Source organism: Bubalus kerabau, chromosome 1 (assembly GCF_029407905.1).
Source record: "Bubalus kerabau isolate K-KA32 ecotype Philippines breed swamp buffalo chromosome 1, PCC_UOA_SB_1v2, whole genome shotgun sequence".
NCBI lineage: Eukaryota > Metazoa > Chordata > Mammalia > Artiodactyla > Bovidae > Bubalus > Bubalus kerabau.
This window is the reverse complement of record NC_073624.1, coordinates 57,783,151-57,793,800: the sequence shown is the minus strand read 5'-3', so window position 1 is coordinate 57,793,800 and position 10,650 is coordinate 57,783,151.

Below are 10,650 nucleotides of genomic sequence, written 5' to 3'. Positions count from 1 at the left end.
TCAACCAGGTGGTTCTTCTACTGGTCTTCCCTGGGGTCACCCTTGTGACTGTAGTCATCTTGTGCTTGACTTGGTTTGGATGACCTAGATGGCTTTACTGGCTGTTGGTGCTAGCTGTTGCCTGTGGTGCCCTGGCTCTCTACCACATGGCCTCATATCCTCTGACTGGCTAGACCCAGCTTCATTACATGATAGACGTTATAGATATAATAGATATAATGTACTTCTTACATTATAAGAAGGAGAGAATGGAAGCAGTAGGGGCCTCTTGAGGCCAAGTCTCAGATGCCTCACAGTGTCACTTCTCCCACATTTTCTGGTTCCAGAGCCATCCCCAGTTTGAGGAGAGGGATGATAGATTTCATCCCCTGATGGAAGGAGCCTCAAAATCACATTGCAATGGGACATCCATATTGGATTGCAAGGATTATAGTGATCATCTCTGCAGGCAAACCTACCATAGCTTCTCATCTCAATTAAAATAAAAACCAAATTTTCACTATGGCTCTCAAGTCCCTACATCTTCTGACTTCCTTTTCAATTTTGTATTGTTCCACGCCTCCCTTCGTTCATTGCCCTCCTTTCTGTTACTCAAATGACGTCACCTTGTTGTTCTCCCTGTCTCAATGCTCCTTCTTCATATCTAGGCTCCTTCTTGTCATTCAGGTCTTAGTTAAATGTCACTAAAAGTATATTTTAAAAAACACTTTATTGAGGTATGACTGGCACATTAAAAAAGCTATGCTTATTTAGTGTATATAACTATAAGTTTGGGAATATATACATACCCATGAAACCATCATCAGTGTCAAGGTCATAGACACATCCATCACCACCCAAAGATTTCCTCCCATTATTATTAGTGTGTGGTGAAAACACTGGATATAAGATCTATACTTATTCAATTTTGAGTATACAGTACTGTTGGCTAGACACCATGCTGTGTAATAGATCTCCAGAATTTATCTTGCATAACTGAAATTTTGTAACATTTGACCATTACCCGCTCATATCCCTTCCTTGCTTCCTAACCCTAGTGACCACAATTCTACTCTGCTTTTGCGAGTTTGACATTTTTTTTTGGCCACATTGTGCAACACATGGGATCTTACTTCCTCAACCAGGGATTGAACCCATGCCCCTTGCAGTGGAAGAATGGATTCTTAACCACTGGCTCACCAGTGGTGGCGAGGGGAGGTCCCGAGTTTATCTGTTTTAGATTCCACATAATAGAACCCTCAGAATGTCTTAAGTTGCCTCTTCCACTTTCTTAACAACTCTTTATTATTTGTATGCTTTTATCTATTTTATTTATCACTTTCTAAATTATCTTTTTTAAAAATAAGCTTATTGCTTATTTTCCCACTGGAATTTAAGGTCTTTGGGAGTTAAGGCTTTGTCTGTCTTGTTTATTCCTATTTATTCAAGGATGAGAATGTGACTTTGTAATGGTCCTCAACCTTGGCTACACTCTAGAAGGTGTGGGGTGATGCCCAGGCTGTCCTCCAGACAACTAGAAATGCCAAAAGGATCCCATAGAGCAGCCAAAAGGAAGGACCACTGGCTAGCCTGAAAACCTCAGAGAAGAACAGGAACCAGGGCTGGGTCTTAAAGAGAAGGCAAGATTTAGAGACATGGGGCAAAGAAGAAAGCCTTCCTCTCAGAAAGGATGTAGGAGGAGCAACAGGGAAAGGAACTAGATATTGCAGAATGAGTAATGCCAGGAATCGACTTGTTAACTTGATTTGATAAGCTGTTGTTACATTGACCATTCTTCCTGAATTTTCCAGATTAGCTGATTTGAAATACTGTGTTCCATTTTCCATGTAAATCAACAACACACCTTTTAACATTTGAGCATCTAAACTCCAACTCTAAGGCAGAAGCAACACAAAATCATAGTAAAATGATGAATCATTTTTTTAGAAAAATGATGAATATTTTTTAGAAAATATTAGGTTGGTACAAAAGTAATTGTGCTCATATCTGCACAATTTTTTGCATTGTTGAAATTTGCCATTTGATATTGGAATATAGTCTAAATAAATGTGGTTATGTTATACATCATTTTAATGCACATTTCTTGCTTTTCATTTTTGCTAATGGCTTATTACTTACTGTTTATATCTATTTTAGACTAGGGAAATAATGTTAGACAAAAAGCAAATTCGAGCAGTTTTCTTGTTTGAGTTCAAAATGGGTTGTAAAGCAGCAGAGGCAATTTGCAACATCAACAGCCATTTGGCCCAGGAACTGCTAATGAACATACAATGCAGTGGTGGTTCAAGAAGTTTTGCAAAGGAGATGAGAGCCTTGAAGGTAATGAGTGCAGTGGCTGGCCGTCAGAAGTTGATGCCGACCAGCTGAGAGCCATCATCGAAGCTGATCCTCTTACAATTGAAAAGTTGCCAAAGAATCCAATGTCAGCTATTCTTCCATCATTCGACATTCGAAGCAAATTGGAAAGGTGAAAAAGCTTGATAAGTGGGTGCCTTGTGAGCTGACTGGAAATCAAAAAGTTGTCATTTTGAGGTGTCATCTTCTCTTATTCTATGCAACAATGATGAGCCATTTCTCGATTGGATTGTGACATGTAATGGAAAGTGGATTTTATACAACACAATGAGTTGGAGAAGAAGCTCCAAAGCACTTCCTAAAGCCAAACTTGCACCAAAAAAGGTCATGGTCACTGTTTGGTGGTCTGCTGCCAGTCTGATCCACTACAGTTTTCTGAATCCTAGTGAAATCATTACATCTGAGAAGTTTGCTCAGCAAATCAATCAGATGCACCGAAAACTGCAATGCCTGCAGCTGGCATTGGTCAACAGAAAGGGCCCAATTCTTCACAACAATGCAGGACCACACATCACACAATCAACTGCTTCAAAAGCTGAATGAATTGAGCTTTGAGGTTTTATTTCATCTGCCATATTCACCTGACCTCTCGCCGACTGACCACCACTTCTTCAAGCATCTTAACAACGCTTTTCAGGGAAAACGCTTCCATAACTAACAGGAGGCAGAAAATGCTTTCCAAGAGTTCACTGAATCCCAAAGCATGGATTTTTATACTACAGTAATAAACAAACTTATTTCTCACTGGCAAAAATGTGTTGATTGTAATGGTTCCTATTTTGGTTAATAATGATGTGTTTGAGCTTAGTTATAATGATTTAAAATTCACAGTCCGGTACGGGGAGGGAGGTGGGAGTGGGGTTCAGGATGGGGAACACATGTACGCCTGTGGAGGATTCATGTTGATGTGTGGCAGAACCAATACAATATTGTAAAGTAATTAGCCTCCAATTAAAATAAATACATTTAAATTTTAAAAAATAAATAAAAAAATAAAATTCACAGTCCAAAACCATAATTATGTTTGCACCAACCTAATAGCTACGAAAATATGAAAAATCTTGTCATTTAAGAAAGCAACTTTGTATCCTTAACTAGGGGCACAGGAATGATGAAAGTGATCTTTTAGGATTGTTCTGTAAGAACAGATTGGAGATTAGAGGCAAGAAAAGGAAAGAGGTAGGTACCCCAGCCATGCTGGTGTATTTATCCACATGAAGTGAATAAGGGTCATGGTGATGGGGACATAAAGTCGAGGGTGGATGTGAGAGGCATTTGGGGAAAAAAGGCAAGTCACAAGTCATGATGATGGGTCAGTAGTGTAACAGCTAGGAGGGAAGGGTGGCCTTACCCTCACGGGTTAAATTATTTTGGTGAGCATTTATATTGATCAGTTTCACAGAATTAAATTCACGTAATGCTGTGTGTTACCTGAATGACAGGGCAAAGAGCAGAGAGAAAAAGCCTGGCACCACGTTTCAAAAACCTAAATCCTTTAGTTTCTAAACTGAGATATAATTCACATACTATACATTTCACTCTTTTAAAGTGTATAATTCAGTGGCTTTTCATATATTCAAGAGGTTGTGCAATCAACATCACTGTGTAATCCAGAACATTTTTATCACCCCAGAAAGAACCCTGTACTCATTAGCAACCATTCCTCATTCCCCTCTCCCCATCTCTTGGAGACCACTAATCTCCTTTCTGTCTATGGCTTTGCCTATTGTGAACATTTCATATACATGGAATCATATAATATATGGTATTTTGTGATTGCTTTCATTTAGCATTTCTTCAAGGTTTATCCATGTTGTAGCATATGCAGGCATGCATGCTCAGTTGTTCAGTCATGTCCGACCCTCTGTGACCCCATGGACTGTAGCCCGCCAGGCTCCTGTGTTCATGGGATTATCTAGGCAAGCATACTGGAGTGGGTTGCCATTTCCTCTTCCAGGAGATTTTTCCCACTCTGGCATCAAACCTGCCTCTTCTGTGTCTCCTGCATTGGCAGGTGGATTCTTTAGCACTGAGCCACCTGGGAAGGCCGTTGTAGCAGATATCAGCACTTCATTCCTTTTTATGGCTGAATAATATTTCATTGTATGATATACCACATTTTATCTATTCATCAGTTATTTGGGTTATTTATGCTTTTGGGCTTTTATGAATAATGCCTAAACCCTGCATTTTAAGATTGCCTTTACTACATTCTACATTCATGTGCTATTTTCAGTATTTCAAGGGAACTACTGGAAACATCCCTTTGGCTCACACAGATGTTAGAATGATGCCATTAAAATGGAAGATCAGGCCACTCCTTTTCTCAAAATGCTCCAATGACTCCCTTCTCATTTGTAGTAAAAGACAATCCTGAGTACAAACTCCAAGGCTCTCTTCAGTCTGTTTTTCTAACTGTATCTCCTGGCCCCACCCTTTGTCTCCGATGCCCTGGCCTTCTAGGTGATTCTCAGCTGCACTGGGCAGGCTTTCTCTTCTGGTTCTTGCTTGCACCTCTTCTCCCAGGGATCTCAATGGATCACTGTCACCTCCTCGCTCAGACCTTTTCTGATCTCACAGTTGGAAAGAACACCCTTGGACCCCCACTGTACTTTGCATATCCCATCTCCCTTCTTGCTATATTTCCCTTAGAACTTATTCTATCTATATATTTTATTTTCTTATTTATAGTCTCTCTTCATTAAAATGCAAACTCTGTAAGAGTAAGAAATTTGATGCATTGTGTTCATCCATATATCCCCAGCACTTAGAATTCATTTGCCAGATAATAGGTGTTAAATATTTGCAGAATGAATGAGTGAATATACTAAAAATTAGGCTGCTTAGGCTATTTAAAATAACAGATTTTTTTATTGGAGGGGGGGTGGTTTGACTGGAAGGATAACCATTCAGTATGAAAGTGTGTCTAACTCCTGCTGATCGAAAGTTCTTAAGAGCATAAGTCTTTGACTATACTCATTAGTTTGATTAATGTAAAAGAAAAATACAGGCACTGTCTCTCAGATGCACCAGTTTATTTAGTAGAAAAAACTTCAGAAACCTGGGTCTCTCCTGGGGGAGGCTGTGGGGAACACAGGGAGTGCCTCATGGTGAGAAATTTGGGAACAACTACTCTAAACAACTATCTGAAAGGATGTTGGTTAATGTGGTTGGTTAATTACTGAGAAATTCCAGGAAAGAAAAACAGCTACATTTTAAACAAACGTTTATCAGCATGCACCATTTGACTGGTCTACTGTCCAAAGGTTCCTCTTGCGACTCTGTTTGGCAGCACTTGGGTAAAACGGAGGCAGCAGCAAGTGACAAAGGTTTTATTTACCTCCCGTTATTATCTGTTGACTTTTTAAAAGGCTCAGTAACGAACAGCAGCAGGGTGAAGCAATGTCATGTGAGGCCTAGGGTTCCCACCAGCCCTCTTGAGACTTTTGAGCCAGTGAGAGAGAACATCAAGGAACCTTTTTATTATATAGCTGTGTGAAATGAGGCTCCAAAAGGGGAAGTAATGTTTTTAAAGCCACACTCTAAAATAAGAGTCTGCCAAAGCAAAATGAAACTAGTACTAATTTGAGAGAATTCATCTGAGTTGTACTCTGATTACACTGGACATTTTCTGTGCACAGATTCTATACACATACTTCATCAGTAGTGTGACCTTTGAGATAGAAGTTATCTTTTCCTTTTCCTTTCAAGAGATCTGAGACTGACAGAGGCTAACTTACCCCAAACTTCAAGTAAATGGCAGAGCTAGGATTCAAATCTCCTTATTCAGATCTGTTATGAAAATCTTCGGTCTCTTTCTCTGAAGTCTTGTGTCTCCAGGTGGGAAAATCTCAGTACAGATCTCATAGTTCCTACCTCCTGACATTCACAAATAATGATGATGATGGTGATGATTTTTTTTTTTTTTTTGATGGTGATGATTATAACGCATACTTACTGTGTGTCCACGTTATTCTAGCTTCTGGGGTATGTTTTAAAAAAGCAAGAAAAATTCCTGCCCTCGTGGGGAAAGAAAGACAATCAGTATAATATAGAAACAGTTTATGTAGTTTTTCAAAGTGATCTATGTGATGGGGAAAATAAATAGAGCAAAGTAAGGGGCATGTTCAAATAGAGTGATCAGGGCAACTTCACTCAGAAGGTAATACTTAAAGGAGTTGAAGATACAGTTATCTGGAGTGAAATGTTTGATAAAGAGAGAAGAGCTACTGTAAAGGCTCTGAGGTGGGATCGTGTCCTATGGCTTTGAGAGACAGTAAGAATAGTCAGTGTGACAACCATGGTGAGAGTGGAAGCAGAGAGTGTTGGTGGGGTTGAGGTGGGTGAGGTCCGGTGGAACAGGGGCCAGATTGTGCCTCATAGGTTACAGTTAAGATATTAGTTGGCTTTTACTCTCAGTGAAATGGGGGAGTCTTGGTAGGATTTGGGAGGAGAATCAAATTTACACATTAAAAGGATCCCACTGGCTGTTGAGGAAAGTGAAAGGGGAGAAAGATGGCCACACCAGATATGTGCCTCCTTAAAAAATCTAGACAAGCGATGGTGATGGCTTAGACCAGAGTGGTAGCAAGGGAGGGAGAGAGAAATGATTGGGTTCTGGATAAGATTTGCTGAAGGATTTGAGAGAAAGAGAGGAATCAAGGATACCTGTGACCTCCCCACGAGACATCTCCCCACTGAATCTTCTAAGCATCTCTGCTGAAAGGCGGTTGAGGGTTCAAGAACCTTCACGGTATGTGTGCGTCATGTGGCAAAATATTTTTCAGTGTGAAGAGGAACCAAAATACTTAAACTATTTCATCAAAACAATCACTCTATGTAAGACACAATATTTTTAAGTCTCAAGAATCAGAAATCTAGTGCTGTTATCTCTCTATTTGATCACGGTCAGAGTTACTTCATCTTCTGAGCCTCAAGTTCTTTTTCTGTAAGATGGGGATCACTGTTCTGCTGTCTCAATTATGAGACAGTGTGAACTCTGAGCAGTGATTTGTTTGGTTAACTGCTGGACTCACACTTAGAATGGTGCTTGTGACATTGTAGGTGCTCAGCAAACTCAAATGACTAGATGGAAGAGAATGTACTCAAAGATCTTGGGGGTGGGAATTGTAAGTCTATGTTAGGTTTATTATTAAGTAAGACAACTGCCAAGACAAGCAGCTTTGGGGGAGGCCTAAATTAACAGGATAATTACTTTGCTTTGACTCAGCCTGTCACTTTTGATTGTTCATATAATGGAATGATGAGGACATCTCCTCAGAGTTTCTAGCCTCTGGTACTCATATGCCTTTTCATAAGCCAGCAGCACCTGGACAACTTATGTAAGAACAACTTTGATGAGCATCCTCTTTTTAATTAAAGACATCTGCTTTTTCTGTCCGTCTCATTAGAGAGTTTCTTTGCACCATGCATCTGATTGCGGGTGAAGCTGATAATGAAAATATACAAGGTGCATAAAGCCGAGGGGAACTGAATTCTAATCTCGTCAATGAGTTAATACATGGAAACCCTTAGAACTGTAAGAAAAAGCTCCAGAAATACTAGCCGTTCTTATTATCTGTTCGTTCATTCATTCATTCGTTCATTCATTCATTTTCCTCCTCCCTCCATCCCTCCATTTCCTCCTTCCTTCCTAACTCACTAATCCATTCATTTATGGCTGTTTTCTGACACCTATTTTGTGAAGGGTCTTGTGGTATGTGTAGGGCATATAAAGATGAATGAGATACTACCTCTACACAGTGAGATATTCACATGAAGCCAATTAGAAAACAATGCAGGAATGGCATCTGTCCAGCCCATCTTTTTCCTGACATCATATTGTTATTGTTGTTGTTCAGTCGCCCAGGAATGTCTGACTCTTTGCAACCCCGAGGACTGCAGCACGCCAGGCCTCTCTGTCCCTCATCATCTCCTGGAGTTTGCCCAAGTTCATGTCTATTGCATTGATGATGTCATCGAGCCATCTCATCCTCTGGCACCCTCTTTTCCACTGGAGGAGAGAATGGCAAACCACCCCAGTATATTTGCCATGAGAACCTCATGAACTGTATAAAAAGACTAAAATGACATTATGTTAATGTAACAAATACCTGAGTGGGTGGTCCTAAGTTCCCCAGACTTTTGAGGTCCCCCTTTCTCTTCATATAGGAATAAAATATTTCCAGCCTCCATCGCATGTGGGAAATTCAGCACCCTATGCAAAAGCTTTCTGATGATTCCTGTTTGTCAGTTCTCACTCCAGTTTCTTTCTTGCTCTTCATTTGTCATCTTGACTCCTACTTTTTTTGTGCTAGATCTGAATGGATTTACAATGAGCAACCCAAGCTGTACTACTCAAGCTTACCATGGATAAGAGATTTTTATCATGCATTTTGTGTGGATAATGGGAGATGGAGTATGTAATTTAAGCACAGAGTAGGAACCTAAGTTCATACTTGATGTCTCAATGCCCTTGAAATTATCAGCCTTTCCTGCAATTCCCCCATTAGAAATGCTCCTCTTTTCTACTTAGTTTCTTGCTCTAAATGTCACTCTGTTTTATTCCCTGTAATTTTCTCTTATAACCTCTCCTTCTGGTCCTTCTAGAGACTGGGGTAGGGGTTGGGCACAAGTATGAAAACAAGAAAACCAGAAGGAAAGTTGTGGTAGAAATCCAGGCAGCCAGTGATGATGGTGTGGACCATCAAAAGGGGGGGGGGGTGGTTAGTGAGCAAACAGATCCAGAAGCTTTTTTGAAGGTAGCGTTGTCAGGTTTGCTGATGGATTGGATATGGGGTTTTAGAGAAAAAAGGTCCAGATGGCCCCAGGATCATTGACTTGAGCAACAGGAAATGTAGAATTAGTAGAAGTAACTTATGTTTGGGCTTTCCTGGTGGCTCAAATGATAAAGAATCCACCTGCAATATGGGAGACCTGGGTTTGATCCCTGGGTTAGGAAGATCCCCTGGAGGAGGGCATGGCAACCCACTCCAGTATTCTTCCCTGGAGAATCCCCTGGACAGAGGAGCCTGGCAGACTGCAGTCCATGGGGTCACAAAGAGTCAGGCATGACTGAATGACCAAGCACACACACACAACTCATGTTTAATGCAGAATATCTGGAAAATATTTAAAATATAATTAAGAAAACAGTCATTATCCAGAGTTTCTGTTACCTAAAGATCATCATGGCTAACATTTCCCTGTATTTCCATCCAGTCAATTTTTTCTTCCTTGTTAATTGTTCTAGGTTTTTTTCCTCTGAGTGTGTATATGTTCATATATACAAAAATGTACGTGCACATATAGAGCAGTGTATATATACATACACATATATTACTTTAGCTATTCAGTTCAGTCACTCAGTTGTGTCTGACTCTTTGTGACCCCCATGGACTGCAGCACACCAGGCTTCCCTGTCCATCACCAACTCCTGGAGCTTACTCAAACTCATATCCATTGAGTCGGTGACACCATCCAACCATCTCATCCTCTGTTGTCCCCTTCTCTTCTTCTCTGTATGGAGTACATATTTATCCTGCTTTTTAAAAACTGTTCATTATATGATTGTGTCACATCTTAGTTGTGGCACACAGGATCTTCATTGTGGTGCACAGTCTCTAGCTGTGGCACACGGCTCAGTAGTTGTGGTGCATGGGCTTAGTTTCTTCATGACATGTGGGATCTTAGTTCCCCAGCGAAAGATCGTACCCATGTTCTCTGTGTTGCAAGGAAGATTCTTAACCACTGGACCACCAGGGAAGTCCCTATCCTGCTTTTAAAAAAAATCTCAACCTAATTATATCTTTGAGCTATTCACATTCAGCATTTCTCTGTCAGCAAGCAGCATAATACCACCAAACTTCTTTGTAGCATTATTTTCTGATATTCTGAATATTTTTCCCTAGGTCAATAGATGGTTTGGGAAGACATTTTTAATAGATGCATAATGTACCACAGGATAGCTGTAGCATAATGTCTTTAGCTGTTGCTCTACTGTGGATGTCATTTCCATTTTCATGCTATGAAAAATAATGCTGCAATCTTTGCATGTAAATATTTGTGTGTGACTGATGATTTCCTCACAAGAAATTGCTAAACATGGAGTCAGCAGTCAGTATTTTAAAGGTTAAAAAAAAATGACTTCTTGATAATTGATCATTTCTCAGCATTATACCTAACACATTTTGATGATAAGTTGAGAGTTTAAGGTCCCCAACGGTGAATCATTTAAACACTCACTTATTCAGTTTCTCACCAGGCTTTTAAAACTAGTGCCTACTTCTCTTCCAA